General features: G+C 47.4%; 4 long non-coding RNA genes across 4 annotated transcripts; 2 read left to right on the top strand and 2 right to left on the bottom strand.

The window, feature by feature from the left end:
- Positions 1-976: 976 nt before the first annotated feature.
- Positions 977-1,914, top strand: LOC120094282 (uncharacterized). The gene is made up of 2 exons (XR_005488525.2): positions 977-1,105; positions 1,353-1,914. It is a non-coding gene; the product is annotated as an uncharacterized LOC120094282 (long non-coding RNA).
- A 6,577-nt stretch (positions 1,915-8,491) lies between these two features.
- On the bottom strand, positions 8,492-15,220 carry LOC134480103 (uncharacterized). Its single transcript, XR_010054289.1, has 3 exons — positions 14,964-15,220; positions 11,611-11,685; positions 8,492-8,898 (listed from the first exon to the last, which is right to left on the bottom strand). It is a non-coding gene; the product is annotated as an uncharacterized LOC134480103 (long non-coding RNA).
- LOC134480104 (uncharacterized) lies at positions 10,079-15,681 on the top strand. Its single transcript, XR_010054290.1, has 2 exons — positions 10,079-10,936; positions 14,887-15,681. It is a non-coding gene; the product is annotated as an uncharacterized LOC134480104 (long non-coding RNA).
- A 7,863-nt stretch (positions 15,682-23,544) lies between these two features.
- LOC120094281 (uncharacterized) lies at positions 23,545-25,059 on the bottom strand. The gene is made up of 3 exons (XR_005488524.2): positions 24,413-25,059; positions 24,110-24,204; positions 23,545-23,736 (listed from the first exon to the last, which is right to left on the bottom strand). It is a non-coding gene; the product is annotated as an uncharacterized LOC120094281 (long non-coding RNA).
- Between the last annotated feature and the right edge of the window lie 502 nt (positions 25,060-25,561).

Genomic DNA, 25,561 nt, shown 5'->3' with positions numbered 1-25,561 from the left:
GCTGGTTACATTGCATACATGGGCCACAAAGCACCCGCAGGAGGCACAGAAATCTTTCATGTTGAATGTCATTATAAGGTACGCTGAGAGGACGGTCAGTGCCTCTTCTGTCTTCAAAACATCTAACATTACTGCTCACAAGTTCCAAAACTTAAGGTGTAGGTAATACCAAGGAAATATGGGTTCCCCTTGGGGTTCTTAGTCTCTTTCATAAAAGAATTTAAGAACAGACTGAGACAGAAGTTTGGGACAATTTTATTAGTATTCAAAAACAAAAACAAAAAGCAAATAACAAAAAAAAAAAAAACAAAACAAAAACCCAGGACAGGCAAATTGCAAATGTCCACAGATGCCCAAGGGAGAAAAACACAGAGATAAGAAGGAAGTGAGGAGGGCGGCCACACTGAGTTAAGCTGGCATGAAGACCAGCTCCATTCAGATGGGAGCCACAATGTGGTGAGGGGTCAGAAAAGGAGGGAGGGCATCTGGCAGGCATCGGAAAGACAAAAGACAACAATACCTCCTGGTGGTTTGTAGCTGTGCTATGATGTAGGCGTTTGGGGAAGGGAAGGAGTATTATCTCAGTGAAAGGATTTATCCAACCATCTCTTTACCATAACTTAAGGTGAACCCACCTTCCTAGGGCCTGTCCCTGAAGCCAGGTGACTGGCTTTCCCAAAGGAATGGACTTCGGAAAGGGAGGAGACCGCCTAGGAGTAGATCCCTTCTCTACTGTGGTGTAACATCTTGAGGGGTGATTTCTACTTATCACAGCTCCCACAGATTACTTGTGCTTAGACACACATTTTAAAACGATCCTATCAATTGCTAAGAAAAAACATCTAATATAATTTTGATTGGGGTTTTGTGAGTAAAGCCACAGATCAATGAGGTGAGTATTGGCATCTCAGTATTATTGAGTCACCCAGTGCAGGAACATAGTAGCTCCCTCCACTTTATGAGGTCACAGTGTACGCATGGAGACCTGCAGACACCTTGCCAACGGCGGTTCTTTCCTTCCAGCCTGTGAGCTCCAAAGAACAGGCTTGGTGGCAACTGCATTTATCTCTGGGCCATCCTGCCCCTCTCCACTTTATCTTTAGAGGTATGGTCTCTCGCTGAACCTGGAACTCATAGATTAAACTAGGCTGGCTTGCCAGTGAGCTCCAGGGATCCAACCCTTGAGCAGCAGACACTACCAACTGAGCCTTATCCTCCGCTCTACCCCTGCTCTCCCCCACACCCCTGCACCACGCTCTATGCCCACTTCAGCGAAGGGTTTCTCAAGGCCCCAGGTAACCCCGCCTCCATCGAATTTCCTGGCTGCCCTTTTGGGTGTCTGGCTTTCTCAGGAGGACACTGCAAGCTGCCTCTTCTCGGGATCCAGACTTCGGCTACACTGTGTGTCACTCCATTCAGGGATCTCTGTCTCAGGCAACTCCACTCCTAGCGCTGACCTCCATTTCAACAGCTACGGACTCAGTGGAAGCCTGTTACTACTACTCTGTGTAGCCTGTGCGTGACGGAAGGAGCGCCACGTGGATGACACGGAAGTCTGCTGCTGCCGCAGGAGCTATGCCGAACCTGTAGTACCGGAGCTACCACGGAGTGCCTCACCAGGCAGAAGCAGAACCAGAGCTGGCCCGAGCCAGTGCCGAGGCTGTTCCTGACCGGTCTATATGCTAGGCTTCTGGACCTGTGCTGGGAAAGACGGGTCTGTCAGAGGAGCCCTCCAGGCTTCTCACTGTCCTTTTTAGTAGGAGGCTTTCTATGGTGTAACCTTGATCTTTCCAGCAAAAGGCCACTTCTAGACTATTCCCTCCTTTCCCCTCCCGCCCTAATCTATCTGTTCTGTTTGTCTTCTCCAGCTGAGCGTGATAGTTAATATATCCACTGTCGGTGTCAACACTCTTAGAATCTGTGTGGAAACATACTTTGCGACCTGCATTGTGGGGCGTTTCCAGAAAAGATTAACGGGGGATGGGAGATCTACTTTGAAAGGAGTTGGCACTATCCCATAGGCTGGAGCCCTAGACTAGGCAAGAAGGAGAGGGCCACTCCACTGCCCTCTAAGCTATAGCCTGTCCTCCAATCATGAGGCAAAATAAGCCTTCCTCCTCCAAGTTGCTTTTCTTAGGTATTTTTGTCCAAGCAATAAAGACAGGAACTAAGCCTCTAGTCTTGCTAAGACTCTCTCACTAAAAAGACCATCAGTATCTGCTGTTTAGAAATTCCCCCACCAAATATCTTCTGGGGTAATTTTCTGATTTAACCGTTTATGAGCCTCGGGGCATGGGCATGGCTGGGTTCTTCACAGCAGTGTGAGAACGACCACTATTCTTTTCCATAGGACACTCGGTGCCCTGCCAGTAATGTCCTGGTATCCTCATCTTCTGAGGACGAATTAAGGAAAGTACTCTTACCTAAATCACACACCCAGCTCCATTTGCCGCGACCTAGCATTTAACCAGCTCCTTCAAACCCTTCCAACTTTTGCCAATTACCTCGTCTCAAAGCCACTCCCACACTTCCTGGTAGAGTTATAGAAAGGCACACACATCAGTGCTAACTTCCCGTCTTAGTCCAGCTTTCATGGCTATAACAAAATACCTTAGGCAGGGTAGTTTATAAAGAAAAGAAACCAAAGGTTCAAGAAAACATTGCCAACTTGTACTAGGCTCTATTAAAGGCCTCATAGCAGGAGTCATGACACAGGTGAGGAGCACAATGCCATGGTAAGACAAGAAGCCAGAGAGTGAGAAAGAGCCCGTCTTATTCTTTTCATAACAACCCATTCTTCTGGGAACTAACTGTGGCCCCAAAAATGCTACATTAATCCCTTCCAAGAGTGGTCGTCCCAAGTGCGCGCTCTCTCTCTCTCCCTCTCTCTCTCCCTCTCTATCTATCTCCCATTCCCTTCCTCCCACCCTCCCTCTCTCCCCTTCTTCCTTTCCTCTCTCCTATGTCTTCTCACCCAAGCAGACACATGTAGAAGCACCACAGGTTGACATTGGCTGTCTTCATTAAGTAGTCTTCAGTTTATGCTTAGAGACATAGTCTCTCACTGGAGCTCACTGGGCTAGACAGGCCATCAAGGGAATCCACAGAATCAGCATATCTGCATGCGTGTGTTATACGTGTGTTTCATGCGTGTGTTACAGAGGGGGACACCGTGACTGGCTTCGTGAGTCTCTGAATTCACTTTCACCTGATTACAGCAACCAATTTTTTTTTACCCATGAAGCCATATCCCCTGGACCAACTCTCCACATCTTAATGAAGCAACCAATTAAAAATCATGGCCACTCTAGGAACCAGGCCCCATCTTTGGGGGACACACTTAAATCGTGTGTAAATGACAGCATAGACTACATCACATCTTTGTGCGTTGGCATGGAAAGATTCAACAAATCAACATATCAAACCCAAATATATACTGTATAATCATAGTTCTGTTTGGGAAAATAGAATCTGTATGCTTTGTGTATGTGGTTTTTTTTTTTTTCCTAAGTACCGTAATTTCATAGGCATCAAAACAAAGCGAGAATGTGGTGCTCTGCAGCCTGCCTCTACTTCCAACGCTGTATTGTTTTGACTTTGAACATTTTCTCATAAGGGCAACAATGGTACAAAGAAAAGGCTTGGGGGTTTTTTGTTCTGTTTTTGTTTTTGTTAGAGACTGGAGCTGTACCCCAGTCACCAGAGTGTAGCTTTATGTAGCGTAGGTGAAGCCCTGGCTTTAATTCCCAAGAGTACACACTGGTAATCCTAGCCCTCAGGAGACAGAGACAAAAAGAACCAGAATGTCAAGGTCATCCTTGGCTACCTATGGAGTTCTGGGTCAACTTCAGCCACATCAGACCCTACTAAAGGGGTGGGGGCATCCGTGATGTCGGTTTACAAAAGTTAGTCCATGGGTGGTTGCTAGTGTTGTTACCTAAAACCATTTTTAACATCTGACTGGTTACTTCACCCTTGGCCATTAGCTCTAAGGAAGTTTCCCCACATAAAATGAGGACCCACGCACAAAGATGAGCCCTCCTCCACAATGAGCATGTTTAACAACCCAGAGCAAGTGGGTTAAAATATTTAAATCCCTTCTTCTTTTTAACACCTCTGTCTTTCGCTTGGTATTTGAAGCAGATCCTGTGGCCTTTTCAGCCACCAAAAAGTATTAAAACTAAATAACAGTCACATTTGGAGGTATTAAAATGTTCAATAACATCTGAATCAAAACTGTAATCTCATTTAATTTGAAACTCTCTGTCTGGTGTGGACTTAGAAGCTGCAGCGAGCGCAGGGAAGCAAAGCGGTAGAGAGAACACAGAGGGACAATGTCTTCTTTTTTAACTTCCTTGTTGGCCCCACCCCACCCCAGCTCCGCTCAGATTGGCACAAGGGAGAGAAGGTAAAATCCTTCCCTGACTGGAGTCAGTCTTAACGCTGTGCTTTCTGTGTGGGGCACGGACAGGACCTCTTAGTCCTTTCAGGAGGGGCTTCCCCAGTTGCAGCACTGCCCAACACACACTACAGACCATTGCTTTTTCCTCTCCTCATTGGTACAAGCGTAGTTTGGAAGGACTTGAGACGCACAGACTGGAAGGAGTGAGTCCTTATCTGTGCCCCTGGTCACTTGGTCCTGTTGCTTGACCCTGTGATGGCACAGTACGGCATGGAGAAGCGTGTGGCAGAGCCGTCTGATCATCTCTTGATGGCCGAGAAGCAAAGGAAATACCTGGAGTTGTAATATCCACTTCAACGGTCTCCTGGTTTGCTTTTCTATTGCTGTGATAAAATCCATAAGTAAAACCAATCCGGGGAAGAAAGGGTTTATTTTAACATATGGGTCAGACTCCATCATGAGGAAAACCAGGGCAAGAGTTCAAGGCGAGAACTTGGAGGTGGGAACTAAAGCAGCGGCCATGAAGGAATGCTAGCTACTTCTGGGCTTATTCTGCAGAGCTTGCTTTCTTAGCTTGCTCTCTTACACATGCCGGTATCACTGCCTAGGGGAAGCACCACCCATAGTGGGCTGGGACCTCCTACATCAATCAGCCATTAAGGAAGTGCCTCTCAGGCATGCCCACAGACCAACAGGGTCTGGGGGAGTCTTTAGTTAACGTTCCTCCTTTCCATATGGCTTTATTAGGTGTCAAATTAACAACTCTACCTATAACAAAAGTTATGCCTTGACCCAGCTTTCTACTAAGTCCCAGATTCTAAAGCATCAATTATCTTTTTTTAAAGATTTATTTATTATGTATACAGCGTTGCACCTGCATGTACAGGTGCAGGCCAGAAGAGGGCACCAGATCTCATTATAGATGGTTGTAAGCCACGATGTGGTTGCTGGGAATTGAACTCATGACCTCTTAACTTCTGAGCCATCTCTCAAGCCCACCAATTATCTTGAAATAGTACCTAAGAACTTTTTGGGGGAAACAGTCAAGGTCTATGTTGCATCAAGCAGGGTTTAAATTCAAGTTCAGCACAACCCCAATGGTCTTATAGAAAAGACTTTGCTTCTACAGCTAAAATTATCCCCAGTTCTGTTGCCACCCTGTCAACTCTCCGGGCTCTGGGAATTGCCTCTTTGGCTTTCACTATTTCTAGATGTGACCCAGTCCCCTGTGGAGTACACTCGTGCCCTTTGACAAAGCTTCGTTCTCTGTGGTTCTACCTGACAGCACCCTGACTTGATTCAAGAGAGAGTGTGGGAAATTCTGTGCTTCTACAGTTCTCTACGAAGAGATTTTTTTTTTACTAGTAAAATGTCTGTGATGGTTGGTCTCATCTGTCAGTTTGGTAAGATTCAGGATCACCTTCAGGGAGATGGGTCTCTGGGAATGTTTCTGAAGGGTTTGTTGATTGTATTCATTGAGAAAGGACATCGCCCACTGTGGATAGAGCCATTCCTTTAGGCTGAAATCCCAGGCTGCATAAGAAGAAAAAAGTAAGCTGAGCACAAGCGTTCAAGAATCTCTGCTTCTTGACTTTGGATACAATGTAACCAGCTGCCTCACTTCCTGAAGCTCTGACTTTCCTGTGATGACTTACTGTAACCTCCAACTATGATGCAAAGTGAACCCTTTCCCCCTTAAGTTGTTTGTGTCCTAGTATTGTATCACAGCAACAGGAGGAGTAAGAAAATACTCCACTCCCTCCTGCTATCTCAATAGCTAATACAGGTGAATGACAGGCTATATGAAATAGAATTGTGGGATACTTTTTGTGCGGTAAAAAGGGTGTTTGGGTTTTTTCCCCCATTTTCGTGTGTGTGTGTGTGTGTGTGTGTGTGTGTGTGTGTGTGTGTGTGGCCAAGGTTGATGTCAGAAACCATAATCATTCTTCCACCTAGTCTCTCAATCAAACTCAGAGTTCACTGACACAGCTAGTTTCAGTAGCCAGCTTGCTCAGGAAATCCCTTGGCTCCACCTCCTGAGGCTAAGACCCTAACCAGGCTCCCACACACACTTGGCATTTTATGTGGGTTCTAGGGATCCACTGAGCCATCTCCCCAGCTCTTATTTTTTTTGAGACAGGTCTAACCTTAAATTTAAAAATCCTTGTGCCTTAGCCTCGAGTTCTGAAGCTTTAGCTGTACCACTGGGCCAGCTTTTGCAAATGACTTATGAAACTCCATTTACACAGAGCCCAGAGATGGTTCGCCATTTTTCTTTGGATGCATAAGTCCTTAACACTTCGCTCACAGCTGTAGCTGTACAACAGATCTACAACAGGAAAACCACATAACAACAATGAAAACCAAGCCTAGTAAGCTTCAAAAAGCTTTCATGGTTTCCTTAATACTACAGCAAAAAAATAAATAGGTCTTAGAAGAAAAAAAAAGCAACCTTTGAAGTTCTAAGTATGTGAAGTTGCTCAGGCAAGATGCCTATTATAACTTGCGTTCTGGTAGACTGCTTAATCAAATCAAAATACAAATGCTCAACCACCTAGAGAATACAACGGCATGGAAATAACTCATTCATAAAAATCTAATTTCTACATCCACTCAACTTTAAAAAAATATGACCCTAGGAACTGTAACCATGTCGTTCCAATTTGGACAAATGTATTATGACCTCAGCAGCAGCTTCTAAAGAATTCTGAATGTCTTGAGAGGAACAACAAAGCCCTCATTGCCCTGACTCAGATCTCCAGAGGGCACTGTCTTGAGGGCTGGTTTAGCCCTGGAAGACTCTTTGGCAATTAGGGTGACTTTCAGCTCTTAATTAAGAGTCACAAGGACATCATCTTGATGGACAGATGTTCCTTGGAGCCAATAAGGCCTGGAAGGGCAGACAAACTCACCCTAAAAGTGTAACAGGGGGTTAGGGAGATGGATCCGTTAATAAGGTTATTCCGTACAAGCATGAAAACTGAGTTCAGTTCCCAAGCCCATGAGGAACATTCAGATGTGGTCAAGCATATCTAGTGCTAAATCCTAGTGCTAGTCCCCAGGGTTCATTGGCTAGCCCGTCTAGCAAAATGGGTGAGTTCCACACAAAAGTGAGCATTCCTACCTCAAAGACACGAGATGGACAGGCTGGAGAGGTGGATCAGCGGGCAAGGCACTCGCCGTGTAAGCACAAGGACCCATGTTCAGGACCTCAGCACCCACGTAAATGTAAGGTAGATGTGGTGGGTCATCTGCAATCCCCACCCTGGGAGGGTAATCACATGGGATACCTGGGGCAAGTGGGCAAGCTAGATCAGCAGTGGGTTCTCTTCCAACTGAGAGACCCTGCCTCAAGGAGTAAGGTGGAGAGTAAACAAGGGCCTCCACACACATGTACACATATATTCATGTACACCCTCAAACATGGGTGCAACCCACATATACATGTAAACATGCATATACACATGCATGCACACCACACGGATACAAGCAAAAGGAATTAGTTAATTAATTAATTAATTAATGCAGAAGAGGGCGTTGGGCCCCCTGGAGATGGAGTTACAGGCTGCTGTGTGCTGCCCATCATGGGTTCTGAGTAACAAGTAACAAGCAGCCTATGCTTTTAACTGCTACACGGTCTATCCAGTCCCATAACAGATTTTTACAAATACAAAAGAGATTTGGTGAGACGTGAGAGAAATGTCACTCTGGAGTCCTTGAGCTTTCTTTCCTCTCCTTGGGTCTCTCCTCTCCCTCTCCATCTATCACCTCTCAGAAGTATGGAGACGCTCTCCCGAGAGTGACGTGTTCATCGCTACAGTGCAGACCACCAGACCGCTCAGTTGTTAAGGTGTGGTGCCCATGTCGACAGTGTGGGAAGCTGTTGGACCTTTGAAGGTGGGGCCTAATACCAAAGTCCTGAAATCACTAGGAGGGAGACCTTGCAGGGAACTATGGGTGTTTTAGTTACTTTTCTGTTGTGATAAACCACTGTGGTTTATAAAAGCAAAGGTTTGATGGCTAGGGGTCTCCACAGCATAGGGCACTGTATTAAAGGGTCACAGCATTAGGAAAGTTGAGAACCACTGCTCTAGAACAATGAGCCAAAGCTAATTCCTTTACTTAGTAAGTAATGCATGGCGGGCGTTACCTCAGTGGTGCAAGACTGACGGATCCATCCATGCACACATTTTTTTTTTAGTTCAGTTCTTCACCTCTCACACAACTTTCAGACTCTTTTGGCTTGATCCCTCTCGGATTCCTCTCTTTCTGAATTAGTGTCCTGTGCTGTGACACTGCCAGTCTCCTTGTGGATGCCGAGAGCCGCCTTTCCTCCAACCCCACCTGGGGAAGGACCTTTCCGCTCCCTTCACGATTCGCCTCCAGGCTCAGCCTTTCTGATCGCTTCTTCTGAAGGCTGCCCGCATGGAAGGCTTCCCTGGGCTTCTCCATTTCTCTCAGTATTTCTCAGTACAGAAATGCTACTTTTTCTCTATCTAGGCCAGGGGAAAAAAGTATGTCAAACTCTTTCTCCGTAGTTTAAAACTTATTTTCTGTCTCTAAGGAAGCTACTATCCCTACTGAAGGCAGAACCTGGACCTGTTCCTCCAGGAACATCAGCCATGGCCAGCACTTCTAAAGTGACCAGTGGGGGGCACAGCGTGGCCTAGGCACATACCCCTACAGTGCCAGGGATTGACAAAGAATAGCATTGGGTTTTTTAGAGCTCTATTGATCCCAGCAGAGGCACGAATACCTCATGGAGTGCTCTGCTGGGCAGGCCAGCCGACTGGAACACACCAGCAGCAAAAGAAAGCAGCCATGAATTCCTTCCCAGTCCCCTACCTCTCTGCCCTGCTGCTAGTCCCCCTCCTCCCACCCATGTCCCCCTCCTCCCACCCTAGTCCCCCTCCTCCCACCCTAGTCCCCCTCCTCCCACCCATGTCCCCCTCCTCCCACCCTAGTCCCCCTCCTCCCACCCATGTCCCCCTCCTCCCACCCTAGTCCCCCTCCTCCCACCCATGTCCCCCTCCTCCCACCCTAGTCCCCCTCCTCCCACTCATGTCCCCCTCCTCCCACTCATGTCCCCCTCCTCCCACTCATGTCCCCCTCCTCCCACTCATGTCCCCCTCCTCCCACTCATGTCCCCCTCCTCCCACTCTAGTCCCCCTCCTCCCACTCTAGTCCCCCTCCTCCCACCCTAGTCCCCCTCCTCCCACCCTAGTCCCCCTCCTCCCACTCTAGTCCCCCTCCTCCCACCCTAGTCCCCCTCCTCCCACTCTAGTCCCCCTCCTCCCACTCTAGTGCCCCTCCTCTCACTCTAGTGCCCCTCCTCCCACTCATGTCCCCCTCCTCCCACTCATGTCCCCCTCCTCCCACTCATGTCCCCCTCCTCCCACTCATGTCCCCCTCCTCCCACTCTAGTCCCCCTCCTCCCACTCTAGTCCCCCTCCTCCCACTCTAGTCCCCCTCCTCCCACTCATGCCCCCCTCCTCTCACTCTAGTCCCCCTCCTCCCATTCATGTCCCCCTCTTCCCACCCATGTCCACCTCCTCCCACTCTAGTCCCCCTCCTCCCACTCTAGTCCCCCTCCTCCCACTCATGTCTCCCTCCTCCTACTCATGTCCCCCTCCCCCCACCCATGTCCCCCTCCTCCCACTCATGTCCCCTTCCTCTTGCTCTAGTCCCCTTCTGCTTTAATGTCACCTATATTCTGTTATCCTTTGTCTCTCCTTTCCCCTCCCCAGGCTTGCTTAACCCTCTCACGATCCCCTTTCTGGTTTCTTAACCTGAATCCTCCATACACTCATGTATATGCGGAAACACTGAGACCTAGCGTCCACATGTGAGAGAAATCATGTGACACTTGTCTTCTGGTACTTCGCTTAAGATACTCATTCCCAGTCCCAGTCACTCACATGTCCCAAGTTCAGTTTTCTCTGTGGCTGAGCACAACCCCTGTCTCTGTAAACTTTCCTCGTCCTTCATCTGAACATGGACATTGGCTGCTTCTATCCTGGTCACCGTGACTGCGCAACTGAAGCTTACTTATCTTTCCAAGAGTCTCGGTGGTCAGACTTGGGGTCCTTTGGGTCTTGGCCTGGGAGTGGTATAGCTGGCTCATATACTTCCATTTTCAGTTTCTATTTTTTTTCTAATTGGAAATTATTTAAATTCTCCACCAGAAGCGCTTGCCTAGGAAGTGCAAGGCCCTGGGTTCGTTCCCCAGCTCCGAAAAAAAAAAGAAAAAAAAAGAACCAAAAAAAAAAAAAAATTCTCCACCAGAAGAAAATGGTTGTGTCAATCATGGGGAAATCAATAATAAAATCTCATAGACTGATATGTGTAGGATGATGTCATTATGCAGCAAGGCGTGTCCAGGATAAGGCGTAACCTAACATTGGATGAGAAGGAAGGGTAGGCGGGGAAAAGCCTAGGGAGGAGGGAGGAGGAAGAGTGAGAAAAGTCAAGATGGAGACCACAGAGCAGGATGATCCGGATCCAGGTGGACTGGGACGATTTTGTCTTGTCTAGGTGGGCGGTTTCAATCTTTATTAATTGGCAGTGAATGTGTTGTGTGGATGAATTGTGGATTGGGAATTTAACATGTAAATCTACTGCTAAATTACAAGTTTCTGGAACTTTGATTTACTGGGCTAAAGAGGACAGTGTGTGAAAAAATTATTGAGAGGCAGTTGGAGCGTTCTGTTGCCTGAGCAGACGCACAGAGCCCACAAAACGAGACGTGTGTGTGTGTGTGTGTGTGTGTGTGTGTATGTGTGTGCACGCACATGCACATGTGTGTCAGGTGTGATAATTATTGCCTTGGGAACCGCATGGAGAGGGCAGCCAAAAGGGAGATAGCCAGAGGGTGGCTTGCAGATTGCATGGTGGAGTAGCAGCCGGAGTGAGCAGATCCGGCTCTCAGGAACTAATAGAAAACATTCCTTTTTAATCTTACTGTAACAAATATATACAGTCATTCTGAGGAAAAGGTATAACCCTTAATATATGATGTTACATTTTTAAGAAAACTGACAAGGTCATTGACATCGGGTGGTTCTATAATATATATATATATATATATATATATATATATATATATATATATATATATATATTAAAAGGCTCCAGGTATATGAATCTGTGCTCAGAGGGAGTCCCTACCAATGAATTCCTTAAGCCACCAACACAGCAACTTCGAATACCTTTTTATTTCTGTAACAGGTCCAGTTTGAGTAAACAGCAACAAGCTTAAGTAGACAATCTTGATCATTAGGAGCCTACACGGGGTAGATCAAAAGTAAGTCACCATTCAAAGCCATGAAAAAAAAAACAAGAGCAGAAGGGGGTGAGCTGTCCTTTTTTTTTTTTTTTTCTTTTTTCTTTTTTTTCGGAGCTGGGGACTGAACCCAGGGCCTTGCGCTTGCTAGGCAAGTGCTCTACCACTGAGCTAAATCCCCAAACCGTGAGCTGTCCTCTTATCCACTAAGCCCAACCAACCTAAGTGTTACGGGGCCTTGGAGATGGCTCAGTGGGTAAACTGTTCATTGTGCAAGCAAGAGGACCTGAGTTCTAATCCCCACGGTGTCTGAGGAGTAGGGAACAGGAAGGTCCCTAGGGCTCGCTGCCTGGTCAATAGAACTGGAATGTCCTAGGTTCGATGAAAGATACATCTCAAACAAGTTAGAGATAGAAGGCACCAGTGTTGACCTCTGACCTCCATGTTATGCATGAGCGAATGCACATGTACGTACACACACACACACACACACACACACACACACACACATCAATAACAGTAGACTAGGAAGCTAGTTTTGATTTGCATGGGAGGGCTGCACGGCAGGATGCAGTATAAAGCGGTATATAGAGAAGCAGAGAAGAGAATTAGGCGGACACAACAGCAGATGCACAGTGTGCTGGCCCTGCCCTGGGGTTCTTCATTTAGGTGACTGTAATGGCCTCTGACATCTCAGAGTAAGGCATTGCCATCTCTACCCCGATTATTAAGGACTCAGACTGGTTGCCGAGGGAAGCTGCAGCCAGTTCCTGGAGGCCATCTAAAATTAGACGCAGCCAGCCATCTGTCTCAAGTAATTGAAGTCCCACTTCCCCTGGAGGCCGATGACTGAACTAAATGCCCCGCCCCCGGGTCAGTCTTCCAAGCATCATAATCAGAAGATGCTGAGAATACTGAGGAAGGCTTAATGCCCACCCTTCCCCATCGCTTTTCTGTGGCTTTTTGCTCGCACAGTTTCTGATTGGAGAAGGAAGCGCTTCCTTTGTGCAAGAATTTCCATTCACTTCCGTCCCTGACACAAGTTCCAGTACGGCTGTCTCACCCAGGACAGCTCAGAGGCATGGGTCCCTTCCCGGTGTCACTGCACCTGGGGACAATTCAGTGAGCAAGGAAGGGGAGATGGCCATGGGCTGCAGAGAGGGTGTGCCAGAGAAGTTGAGGCAGGCCTGGGAGGAAGTGGGAAATGCCACAGGAGTCAGCAACACCCAGCAAGGGTCGGAGATGAGAAGTAAGCTGCAGGAGTGTGTGTGTGTGTGTGTGTGTGTGTGTGTGTGTGTGTGTGTGTGTGTACACACATGTGTGCACATGTAGGGGTATCTGTGTGCATATGTGAGGCTGTGCACGTGAGCAGGGGTGAGTGTATGAATATGTGACTGTGTGTGCACATGTGTGCATTATATGCATGTATGGAATGCCTTAGGATGTAAACTTCTACACTATCTGATTCAACTGAGAATGTGGGCTGGAGGATTAGCTCAGACCTGGCTTAGCAGGGGTAAGACCCTAGGATCCGTCTCCAGCACCGCAAAGAGTAAACCATTGCACAGGTATACGGTACAAAATACATTTTACACATCCTTTTAAATTATGTAAAACAGCCATATTATAATACAACATACAACATAACATACAACATTGCATATCACATATTAGTATAACTATATACATACTTTTTATATGTAGAATGAGATTTTTTTTTGAGGCATGGTCTCGTGTGTAGCTCATTCTGACCACAAATTTACTACGCAGTCAAGGATGACCTTGAACATGTGATCCTCCTGTGTCTGCCTCCCAAGCACTGGGGTAGCGGGTATCTGCCACCACACCCAGTGTGAGAGTTTCTTTTTTTTTTTTTTTTTTTTTTTTTTTTTTGGTTCTTTTTTTCGGAGCTGGGGACCGAACCCAGGGCCTTGCGCTTCCTAGGTAAGCGCTCTACCACTGAGCTAAATCCCCAGCCCCAAGAGAGTTTCTTATTTAATCCGAGTTATCCCAGCAGCTTGAACAGCCAAGAGTTTTCGTGGGCAGGGGTTGGGCTTATGTGTATGTGTTCAGCATAAAACTTATTAGCTGCCTGGGGAAATACGACTCCATTAAGCACACATCTAGTCTCATCTCCTCGTCTGTTAGGACTCAGTTCTGAGTCATCCTCCTCAGTTTTGGGAGTCCTCAGTAGTTTTGGGGTCCTCCTCAGTAAGTTTGAGGGGTCCTCTTTGGGGAGCTCTGGGGATCCTCCTTGAAAGTCACAGTCACTCCCTTGGCAGAGTGATTTTGTTCTCAGCCAGAAAGTAACCTCGGGGCTGGAATTCCAGAAAAACCCTATTCCAGTCAGCACCAGTCACTATTTGGGTCTCATAAGGTTTCCTGGGGTGCTGGCAAGGACACCTGACTGCCCAGAGCCTGTTCAAAGGGTCCCCTAATCTGCTTTGAAATGCATGGCAAATTGGAGTCAATATAGGTCACCCTGGCCCCCATCCCTTGAGTGAGCCGTGGGAGGGAACAGACAGCTCATTTCCTCTCATTAGAGTCTGGGCAGCCTCACCCCCACCCCTCCGGAAGAGCAAACCTCTGAGGTTTTCTATTTGGGCCACTGGTTCACAGAGAAAGAAATAAATGACCACCAAAAAGCAATTCATGTTGAATAGTTTATAAAGTGAACCGTATCAAAGGTTCAACGCACGTTATTTAAATGTTGAGAATGGGGAATTCCCAACAGGATTCGTTGAACAGGTCCAATTTTAGGGCCATGTGTCTGTGGTAGATGAATACAGGTAAAGACTTCATCCTCGGATAGGCCAAGTGCTTCACCCTGCAGCCCATGGGCTCCTGAAACCCTTCTCCCTAATCTTAGTGACCCTCCCCAATTTTTCTCCTACCTCAAGCCCTCTTTCTCCTTTGCCCCAACCACTCACATTGGTTCTTAAGGCACAGCCCTGGGCCTGGTGCCTGCCTTCTTTCTGTGTCACCTCTTGGGCTGGGGCTGGGTGGGACCTCATTCAGGCAGTCTTTGGGAGAGCCTAAAGCCCTAAGTCCAGCTGCCTACTGCCTCTGGGAAGCAGGACGGTTCCATAGCAAACTTCAACTGCTAAAGCAAGAAAAGTGTTAGTCTGGAAATTTCTTCTTCTTTACCCCACATCTAAACCATCTCAGGCCCTAAGGATCTCTCCTCTCACCCCTCCTGCAGCATCATCCCATCCAAAATGCAGTAGCCACCTTCCTTTGTAGTCCATGAGGGCTAGGAACACTTAATAAGGTACCTACCGGAAGGAATGAGGGCCAGGCAAGATGGCGCACACCTTTAACCCCAGCAATCGGAAAGCAGAGGCTGACGGGTCTCTATAAATTCAAGGTCATCCTGGTCTACGTAAATGAGGCCCTGTCTCTAAATAAATAAATAAGGGGCACAGTTTGCTCTCGTTTGAAAATGCAGCAGCAAGGATAACCTAAGAAACACACTATAAACGCCGACATGTGCCTAGAATGGTGACAGGCATGCTGTTAGCAAGAGGCAACAAAGCATGATGGGAAATACCACGCCGTGGAGACCAAGCCAACCGCTCGTCCCTACCCTCGGAGAATGTCTATGGCTGAGAAATAACCCTGTCCATCTCGCCTCATCTGCTGTTCGATGGATTTTTCTGCCACGTCTGTGTCTTCAATGAGACATTTAGGTAGACGAGGACCATTGATCCATATCCTAGCTCGAGTTGATCAAAGGGAACAAACTCCAACAGCATCAGGTGTCGGTGCCCGCACTCCTTTCCTGTCCAGCAAGCATGAGAGACTTGCTTTCACATCCCTTCCTTTGGCTGGAGAGATGGCTCAGTGGTTAAGAGCACTGACTGTTCTTGAAAAGGTCATAAGTTCCAATCCCCACAACCGCACAGTGGCTCACAACCATATTTAATGAGATTTTCTGGTGTGTCTAAAGACAGCTACAGTGTACTTATACATAATAAATAAATCTTTAAAAAAAAAACTTTGTTTTTAAATTTTTTTCAAATTCCTTGCTCAAGCCCTGTCTGCAACATGACCAGATTTCTTTCTTTTGATGCCTCCATTGGATTCAACAACCCCCACATCTCCCATCGGCCACCCTGCTCTGAACAGTGAAGCTCAGAGCCACAGAGCTCACAAGGTGTCTAAGGTCTGTACAGCTTTACCGGGAAGCTTCTCAAGACCTTTCTCTCCCGGGCAGCTGGGCCCCGCCCTTTTCCCCCTCACTGTTGCCTTGAGCATTCTGAAGAAAACAGGCTTTGGAAACAAAGGCACGATTGGCCCAGGCTGTTACATTCCCAGGATCTTTGGCCTGAAAGCCTGAGGCTCTCCCAGTTAAATAGAACCTTTGACACATCCCTCGTCCAGGTGAAGTGTCAACAGGACCAGTGTAACACAGTCCCAGACAACAATGACCTCAATGAACAGTCTGGTTACTTCTGACCTAACGCTAGAACCAGTGACAGACTGGTGTCTCCCCCCTCCCCCCACCAGCACCTCTGCCTCCATCTCTCCTTTTTATTCTTCTCTCTGTGTCTCATTAGCACATCATTTGGGACTTCATATACCCACCGCCTCTATACACGAGTGTTTTAGGTTCAACTAGGGTGGGGTGGGGTTTTTGGAGGGGGATATTGTCGTTTTATATATTCGTTTGTTTGTTTGTTTTGACATAAGATTTCACTATGTAGGCTAGGCCTGGTCCTTGTAGTGATTCTCCTGCCTCCGACTTCTGAGATATTACAGGTATTAGCCACCACCATGCCTGGCCTTTAGGGGTTCTGTGTGTGCACATGTGTACACATTCATGTGTATATGTTCACATGGGCCTCTGGCAGCCAGAGGTGAAGACTGTATCTTCCTCTATCAGACCTCCCTTACTGTTTGAGCAGGGTCTCCCTGAACCTGGGAACTCACTGTTTCAGCTAGGCTGGCTGGCCAGCGACCTCTGTGACCCTCCCCATCCTCTCCTCATGCATGAGGGTGACAAATTTGCACCACCATGCTCCCTGTTCTATGAGGATCTGAACACAGGTACTCACGCTTGTGTCCTGATTAGTTTCCACTGCTGCTCACTGGCCTGCCTTCCATGACTTGCTCAGCCAGCCTACTTTTGTAATGAACCCAGGACTACCAATCCGAGGATGACCCCCCCCCAAAATGGGCTGGACCCTCTCCCATCAATCGATAATTAAAGAAAAAATGTCCTACAGATTTGCCTACAGACCAATCTTATGGAGGCATGTTCTCCCTTGGGTTTCCCTTCTCTCAGATGACTCTAGCCTGGGTCAAGTGGACATAAAATTAGCCAACACAATTGACCCCTTGTCAACTCAACACACAAAGTTCTGAAAGATATTGTTGGCATTCTGTCTAAGCTCCACCCCCACAGCTACCTGGCAGCAGCCAGGTATGCTCCGCCCCACAGTTGCCTAGCAACAGCCAGCAGTGCCTGACTATATAAGGGGCTGCTTGCCACCTCCTCTCTTTCTCTTACCCCCTCTTACTCTGTTCTTCTCTGTTCTTGCTCCCTCCCCATTCCCTCCATGTGCCCATGGCCAGCCCTCTCCTCTCCTCTCCTCTCCTCTCCTCTCCTCTCCTCTCCTCTCCTCTCCTCTCCTCTCCTCTCCCTCTCTCATTAAACCTCTCCACGTGGAACCATGGTGTCTTGGTGTGTTCTGTCCAGGCATGGGCCGAGATTTAAACAACAACAGGCATAACCTTTCCTTTTTTAAAAAAAATTCATCCCCAAGAGCTTAGATTAATAAATATCACAAATAAAACAGTGTAAACTTAAAAGTCTCAAAGTCTTTACCAATTCATATACTTTAAAAGTTCAGTCTATGTGAAAACCCCAGTCTCTTTTAAAATCCAGATTTAAAAAGAAAAAAAAAATCAAAGTCAACTGCGGGCTACAATAAAATTTTTAAAAAGCTAAATACTTTACTTCAAGAGGGAAGAACCAGGTCACAGCCACAATCTGAACAATGTAAAACCAAACTCCAACAATGTGAATAATTCAATATTTAATATCTGGGGCTCACTGGCAATCCTTTGGGTGTCTCCAAGAGCCCTGCCCTCTGCAGACAGAATCTGTCTTCTAGATTCTGGCCAGCTCCACTGATGTTCTTGGTGGTCATCCTGGTACTTCCAACTCCAAAAGGCTGGGTGGGGTCTTCGCTGCACCTGGGCTGCACTTTCACCCATAGCCTCTCCGGGGCTCTTTTCATGGTGACAAGCCTCCACTTCTCTTCTGCCCCCTTCAGACCTGGAGATTTGATTGCTATTAAGGCTGCACCTTCACCAATGGCCTTGCCTTGCCTCTCACAACATCAAGCCTCAGCGGTCTCTATGACCCCTTCATGCCGTCAAAACCAGTGCCCCCTGGGAGGCTCTCCCACAGTTCAAAGTTCAGCTGGCAGCACAAGGTGCAACCTAGGCCACCTCTAGAAAGCAGCTCCTGTGTGCTCTCAGGAACCACTTCTTCATCCCAGCTGATCACTCAGCCCAGCTGACCAGCAGCCACTGTCTCAGCAAAGCGAGGGTTTTACTTGAGTGGTTCCGGTCTCTTGTCAATCACAGCCGATTCTTCAGCTCCAGCTAACCAGAACCACTGAATCATCACACAAATGGCTGGGTAAAGCCTTTGCTTCCTTCTGAAACTTCTCAAGCCAGGCTTCCGTCTTCTGCACCGCTCTCCGCTCTCTGGTCTTTCAAGCTCCTACGGAACAGCCCACTGAGCTCTCAACACTCACTGCCTTTTCCAGCCCAAAATTCCAAAGTCCCTCCATGATCCTCTCCCAAAACACGGTCAGGTTTGTCACAGCAATACTTCACTATCCCGGGACGAGCTTCTGTCTTATAGTTTGCATTACTGTTGCTATGATAAAACACTAGGACCGAAGGTAAACTGGGAAGGAAAGGGTTTATTTGGCTTATAACAACCATACTCCATCACTGAAGGAAGTCAGGCCAGGAACATAAACAGGGCAGGAACCTGGAGAAAAGAACTAATACAGAGGTCATGGAGGGGTGCGACTTATTAGCTTTCCCTCCATGCCTTGCTCAGCCTGCTCTCTTATAGAACCCAGGACCACCAGCCCAGGGATGACCCTACCTACAATGGGCTGGACCTTCCCTCAGCAATCACTAATTAAGAAGATGCCCACACAGGCTCGCCTACAACTCGGTCATATGGAGGCGTTTTCTCAGTTGGGGTTCCCACCTCTCAGTTGACTCTAGCCTGACATAAAATTATCCACCACACGGACTGAACCTGGTTATAAAGTTGCCCTTTGACCCTTGCAAAACTAACAGCTGCTGCGGGGGTGGATTTTAAATCCAGCAAAGAGCAGGTCTCCCAGGGGTGGATCCACTTGTCATCGAGAAGATGAACAGCGTGTCCCGGGGGCCATGCTCCTCCCTAGAGAGGGACGCCATGACTGGCTCAACAGATGGTGAAGGCCCACGGGACATTCTCTCTACTTTGTAGTACTTTCTTTTCCTGGCTCTGAGACACCAGCCGTTCCCTATTTATGCAGTCTGTCCTTTCTCTTCCAATCCTGTCACCTGGAAGAAGTCAGACATTTTCACTATAGACCCCTGCAGCTGGCCTTTTAAACTCTAAGGCATGTATGAGTCACCCCGGGGATTTGGTAAAATTGCAGATTCAGGCACAGAGAGTCTGTGATTCTAACAAGACTCCGGGCAGGCCTTGACTGCTCCCCAAAAGGCAAAGGATGTGGAGAATTGCAGAACAGCAAATGAACAGCTGTTTCAAGAGGAGCCCCCATCCTCCCACCTACCCCCACCTCAGCCACTCCCCCCCACCCCCACCTTAGTTGAAGAACACCTATGGGGAGTGTTAGAGTTAAGCATTCAGCATCAGACTTTTAAAAATGTGGTGATACTTGCCTACAATCCCAGCACTTGGGAGGCTGAGGCAGAGAGATTTCTATGAGTTCTAGGCCCGCCTGGGCTACAGAGTGAGATCTTGTCTCAAAACAAACAAACAAACAAACAAACACAAAAACAAAACATAGTGACTAGAGACAGGAGGAAAAGGGATATAGTACAGCCTGCCCTGTCCCTACCTCCAGTCCAGCCCTCTCCCTCAGACAGGACATCTTGCCAGTGTAGGTGTTCAACCTGGAGTCACCATGGTGACAAGTATGCCTATTTCCATGCAATAAACATTTGCTGAGCACACATTCCAGGTGTCTGTTCAAACCTCTAAGCATCACCGGGATTGACAGGAGGGCTCCTCTTTAGCCCCACCCCCTGGCTAGGCCCATTGACCTCTTGAAGGGATTTGCCATCATCTCCATCCGTAAAGTACCAGCCCATCTCCAGAACACTTCCCCTAACTGCTGCTGCTTCTCACTGGGCTGTGAGAAGGTGGAGACAAGGGTTTTCTCTCATCAGACTCAACTGCAGCGTCCTGTAGGTGCCTCATGGGAGACGAGTTCTCAAGATGGTGGAGTTCATCCGGAGACCTGAGCATCACAGGCACACCTGCCTCCTCCGTCCGCGTACACTGAGTGTCTCGAATTGTCTCCTCCAGCCCAAACCATCCTTCTGTGGGGCTGGATAGAGTGACCACCTGCCTGTGTTACACAAAGTCCTGTGCTCAATCCCAGCACTGCATAAAGCCGGCATAGCGGCCCACTCCTGTGTAATCCCAGCACTCAGGAGGCTGGAGAAACACAAGTTCAAGTTTAAAGTCCCTTTCAGCAGCAGTGTGAGTTCAAGGCCAGCCTAGACTATCTGAGATCAAATCTAAGAACAAAACAAACATCCTTTTGAAGCAAGTGTGATAGTTCACATTTGTGATCCAGTACTCGGAACACGGAGACAGAAGGATAGCCACCAGTCAGTTCTAGGCCAGCCTGGTCTACAGAGTGAGACCAGGTCTAGGAAAGAGGGAAGGAAGGAACGAAGGAAAGAAGGAAAGGTGGAAAGAAGGGACAAGAGACAGACAGACCGAGGCAGAGGGCAAGTAAACCAGATACCCATTCTTTAGGTCAGGTCTAAAGAACTGGACATCTATTTGTGACTTCCTTCACACTGTAAGCCCAAACATTTACAATTCAACAAGGGTTCATCATTATTGCTCCCCAAAGCAAGACAAATCTCTAGGCATGCAGCCCACAGTCTGTCCCTCCTTCCTCCTCCTTACAGAACATCATCAAAACAATGTCATGAACTCTATGTTCAGCAGAAGTCAAAAGACCAGGGAGGCCCTGGGCAAACAGAGCACATTTTCCAGCCACAATAAAAAACTTGCCTGGGAAATTAGGAAGGACTCATGAAGGACAAAGAAACCAAAAATTTAAGGACAGACTGAGAGTCTGGTGACACATGCCTATAATCTTAGCTTCTGTGAGGGAGAAGCAGGGGATTCCAGGGAGTCCCAAGCCACCCTGAATGACACAGTGACTTTCAGGGCAGCCAAGGCTATGTAGCAAGAACAGGTCTGAAAAATAAAATAACTGGGGGAAAAAAAAGTAGAATAAACCTGTCCTCAAAAGTCCCAGACAAACATTCATCTTGGCACTGTGTAACCAAAAACGTCCTCTAAGTGACACCTAAGGAAAGAAATAGAAGAGAAAGTGACATATAGAGAAATCAGATCTTAGGCCACACAGTTACTCAGGTTGGCGTCAATTAGATGATTAGATGGCTGCTTCTCAGCCTGTTCTTCACAGTCATCCCTGGGGAGTCCTTTTCAGACGTTTTCTCCTTAATTCAACCACGTGAAATGTTTAATATATTTGTTTGTAATTGACAGATGATGACGTATGTCCATTTATGGGGTGCAACATAATATTTCTACACATGCGGCCATCTTGGGATAACAGAATCAGGTGACATCACACATTAGTTATTACCTCACAGACTTACTGTTGTCCTGGGAAGAGCATTGACAACCAGCTCCCCTCGGCATGGATACATTCCACTTGCTCACTACGGTCTCTACGCTGCCTGATGCGTGTGTAGAACTTGCTTCTCATGATGTGAAAAGCTGTGCCCTTTGATGGAGACCACCTGCTTCCCCTCTCCTCCCTCGTGACATCTGAATACTGGATATACCAGATACACATATCAATGTTCAGTGTCGTTTTCTATATTTGTTCTCGCATCCCCAAAGCCAGGTTTCTCCCCTTGAAAATGAAGTCAGCCCGTTTACGATACATCTGACGACGTGTGGGTAAGATGCTGCTTGAAAAACATCATTCTCGCCTCTTAGTGCCAACCAAACTGGACATTCATGCTCCTCACTGATCGATGGTCAGATAGAAGTGCTGTCCCTTACCTCAAGATCAAGGTGGACAGAGTGGTCAGCATCTCCAATGTTTCTGGGTGGGGGTGAAAGTGAGGAAAAGGGGGTTGTGTATTCCCAGCCATGGGGGAAACATAAATCAAAAGTAACATTGTAATTCAATGCTCCAGCTCAATGTCAAAGGACAAGACAGAGCTGTAGTAACAAAACCAGTTCCAACCGCCCTGAAACAGTCATGCAAACCAGTTAGGACAGGTAAGGTAGGATAGGATAGGATAGGATAGGATAGGATAGGATAGGATAGGATAGGATAGGATAGGAAAGAAGCCACCTGTTTCTTAACACAGGTACCTAGGACTTACACCAGAGGAAAGACAGACTCTTCAAATGGTGCTGGGAATGAAGAATAAAATTAGATGTGCATCTCTCTGCCTGTACAAAAGAAAAAAATCAGTTCAACATGGATCAAAGACCTTCATGTAAGACCTGAAATTTTGAAAATACTGGATGAAAACATCAGCCGAACAGAAGAGATGTGAACATAGGTGAAGACTTCAGCAAAGATTCCAGTAGCTCAGGAAATAAAACCAAGGATTGAAAGGCGGGGTCTGGAGCTGGGAGATGGCTCAGAAGTCACAGCACTGGCCCCTATAGGGGACTCAAGGTTAAAGCTCAGAACCACGGGCTTCACAGGGGTCTGTCACTCCAGTTCCAGGGGATCCAACGCCCTCTTCTGACCCCCATGGGAACTGCATGCATGGGGTGCACATACATGCGTGAAGGCAAAACACTCAGACTTATATAAAATAAAAATGAAATTCCTTTTTAAAAAGAAAAATAGGGTTGCATGAAAGGAGAAAGCCCGTGCGCTACAAAACAATTAATGGAGTGGAGAGACAGCCTATGGGGTAGACAAACCTCACTCAGTGAGGGACTAAAGTCCTGAATCATTAAAAAAAAAAAATAGGGGTTGGGGATTTAGCTCAGTGGTAGAGCGCTTGCCTAGCAAGCGCAAGGCCCTGGGTTCGGTCCCCAGCTCTGAAAAAAAAAATAAAATAAAATAAAAAAAGCTTTAATACAAAAAAAAGTCAAAGTACCCACTCACTAAATGGGCAGTTGAGCTGAGAAGACATATAGATAACTCAGCTGAATAAAAAGACTAGGCTCGACATCCTTAGCTACTAGAAAAATGTAAACCAAGACGTACTGAGAGTGCATCTCACCAGTCAGACTGATTATCACCATAATAAATAAATAAATAATAAAAATAATAAACGCTGGGGAGGTTCAGAAGCAGGGCACGTGGGGAGAGCCTTATGAACGGGATGGTGAATTAGAGCAGCGTCTATGCAGATCACCTTGGAGGCCCCTCACAGAAACAAAGTCGGATCAGCCATGTGGCCCCGCCCCTCCCAGCCTTGCTCCGGAGCTAACACTCGGAGAGCGCACATCGCACGAGTATCTGCACGTTCCTGTCTGACGCTGCATTTTCCCACAACAGCGAAGATACAGAAGTAGAGCCTACATTCCCCACGGAGATATTAATAAAGAAAACGCGGAAGGTAGACAGCTCGGAGTTTTATTCAGTTAGGAAGGAGCTCGTGGTGACGTCGTTCACATGGATGGAACTTCAGCAGAAATAAGCCTGACTCGGAGAGGTAGATGTTACGTGTTTTCTCCCAAGTGCAAAAATCTAGATTTTTCTTTTTAAAGGCATGAAAGCAGAAGAAAGACTATTTGGGAAGAGGAAGGGACCTAAGGGGACAAAAAAAAAAAAAAAAAAAAGGCAATGTACATCTTGATTTAAAACAAACAAAAAAACAAAAACAAAAAACAAAAAAAAACAAACAAACTCAATGGGGTGAAATAGATCCAAGCAATTAAAGATTTTTTTTTAAAAATGTCATAATGAAACACTGTTTTTTGCAACAGTGCTGATAAAATTATTTATTCATAGAGGCAGAGTCTAATGCAACCCAGGCTAGCCTCTAAGTCACTATATAGCCAAGGATAACCCAGGGTGTTTGACCCTTCTTCCTCCACCTCTCAAATGCTGGATTACACATTACAGAAACACACTCGGTTCAAGTTTTAAAATGGAAATAAATGCTCGGGTCAGAATACAGACATGTTACTTCGCGTGTCCGCTCACTGGTCAGAGTTAGCTGTGTGTCTCCAACCACAGGAAGGCCGCAGGAACTGTTCTAGTCAGACCCCTTGAAGCTAGAGCAAAGAGTGAAAAGGGCACAAAGTGTTCTCAGAGTCGCCTTGCCCTCTGCCAACCTCCCACACGCCGCCAACCTTATACCAAACGCCACGGGAGATAAATCTCCTCATCCCAGGCTCCCCTGAGTTCTTACTGGAACGAATCATCATCACTTCTCCCTTCTCCCGACACCCTGCCCAATGTCCAAGCCATTTATCTTTCAACCTTTGCGTAGCCACCAAATCCGCATCCTCTCTGTTCTCAATTCCACTTCTGCTCTCGCACCGGAGACCAAACGCCAGCCAAAGTAAGTAAGGAGGCTGAGGAACTGGGTCATGGAGACTTCCGGACTAGAACGTGGCTTCTCTGCACGAATCCTCTAGCTAGAGGAGCGAGACCCAATGAGACCCTGTGGAAGTTAGCGGACCCTGCAGGAATGAGTGTGCGCCTGCAGATGGGGAACCCAGACCTAGCTTCTCAGGGACCTGCTTCCTCTTCAGTTGCTGACCCCTTGTCACGACATGGGCCGTGGTGTCCTTCCTTTCTGGACACAGTTCCGTTTTGGTTTGGTTTGTTTTTTCCAGGGCCTTGTAGCCAAAATGACCTTGAACTCGTCGTCTTCCTGCCTCTGCTTCCCGGTGCAGGGATTGTGGCCATGCAAGGCACCAGCACGCCAGGCTGGCCTTCGTGGGCTGTGGTCAGCTTGACAACGTGATTTCGACTACCTGCGTTTATTACTCTGCTTACCCCCGTTCCTCCGCACTTGCAGGTGGCCATCCCACTGCCCTATCCTCGGTGCATCTTGGGACTGTGCAGGCCTCCTGATAACTCTCCCCAAAGTTCCCTGAGGGAGCGACCTAGAGTGTAAACACGGAGGGAGTGGAACAATGGTGTTGGTAAACACAAGAAACCAAGGAGACGCCAAAAGTGTGTGCTTGCACGGTCACATGCAGGTCCAGGAAGGCTCTGCCAAGAACTGTTTGCTGTCTCTCACCTTGGACTTCACTAAGAAGGCAGGGATTTATCAGTCTGTGCTTCTCATCTCCGCACAGGCAGTGTGGTCAAACACCCCCCACCCCACCCCACCCCCACCCCCACCCCCACCCCCACCCCCACACCCGGGCAATCACAGAGGACAGCAAACAACCAGCAAGAACCAAACATCAACTGGTAACTGGTCTACCACCGGCAATGCAGGGTTTGCAACAACAGTGTTCATTGGTGCACGTGTGCAGGAGATCAATCATCAGGTTTCGGTGATGGATGTGGTGATTCCATGGGCCAATAAGTGCCAGGCAGACAACACCAAACAGCGATATATTCTATTTTTAAATAAAGTGACAGAGGGGTGTTGCTCAGTATAGCGAGAGCAGC

The sequence above is a fragment of the Rattus norvegicus genome, chromosome 8 (assembly GCF_036323735.1).
Source record: "Rattus norvegicus strain BN/NHsdMcwi chromosome 8, GRCr8, whole genome shotgun sequence".
Taxonomy (NCBI): Eukaryota; Metazoa; Chordata; class Mammalia; order Rodentia; family Muridae; genus Rattus; species Rattus norvegicus.
Note: the sequence above shows the minus strand (reverse complement) of the source record. Positions and strands in the feature narration are given on the sequence as shown.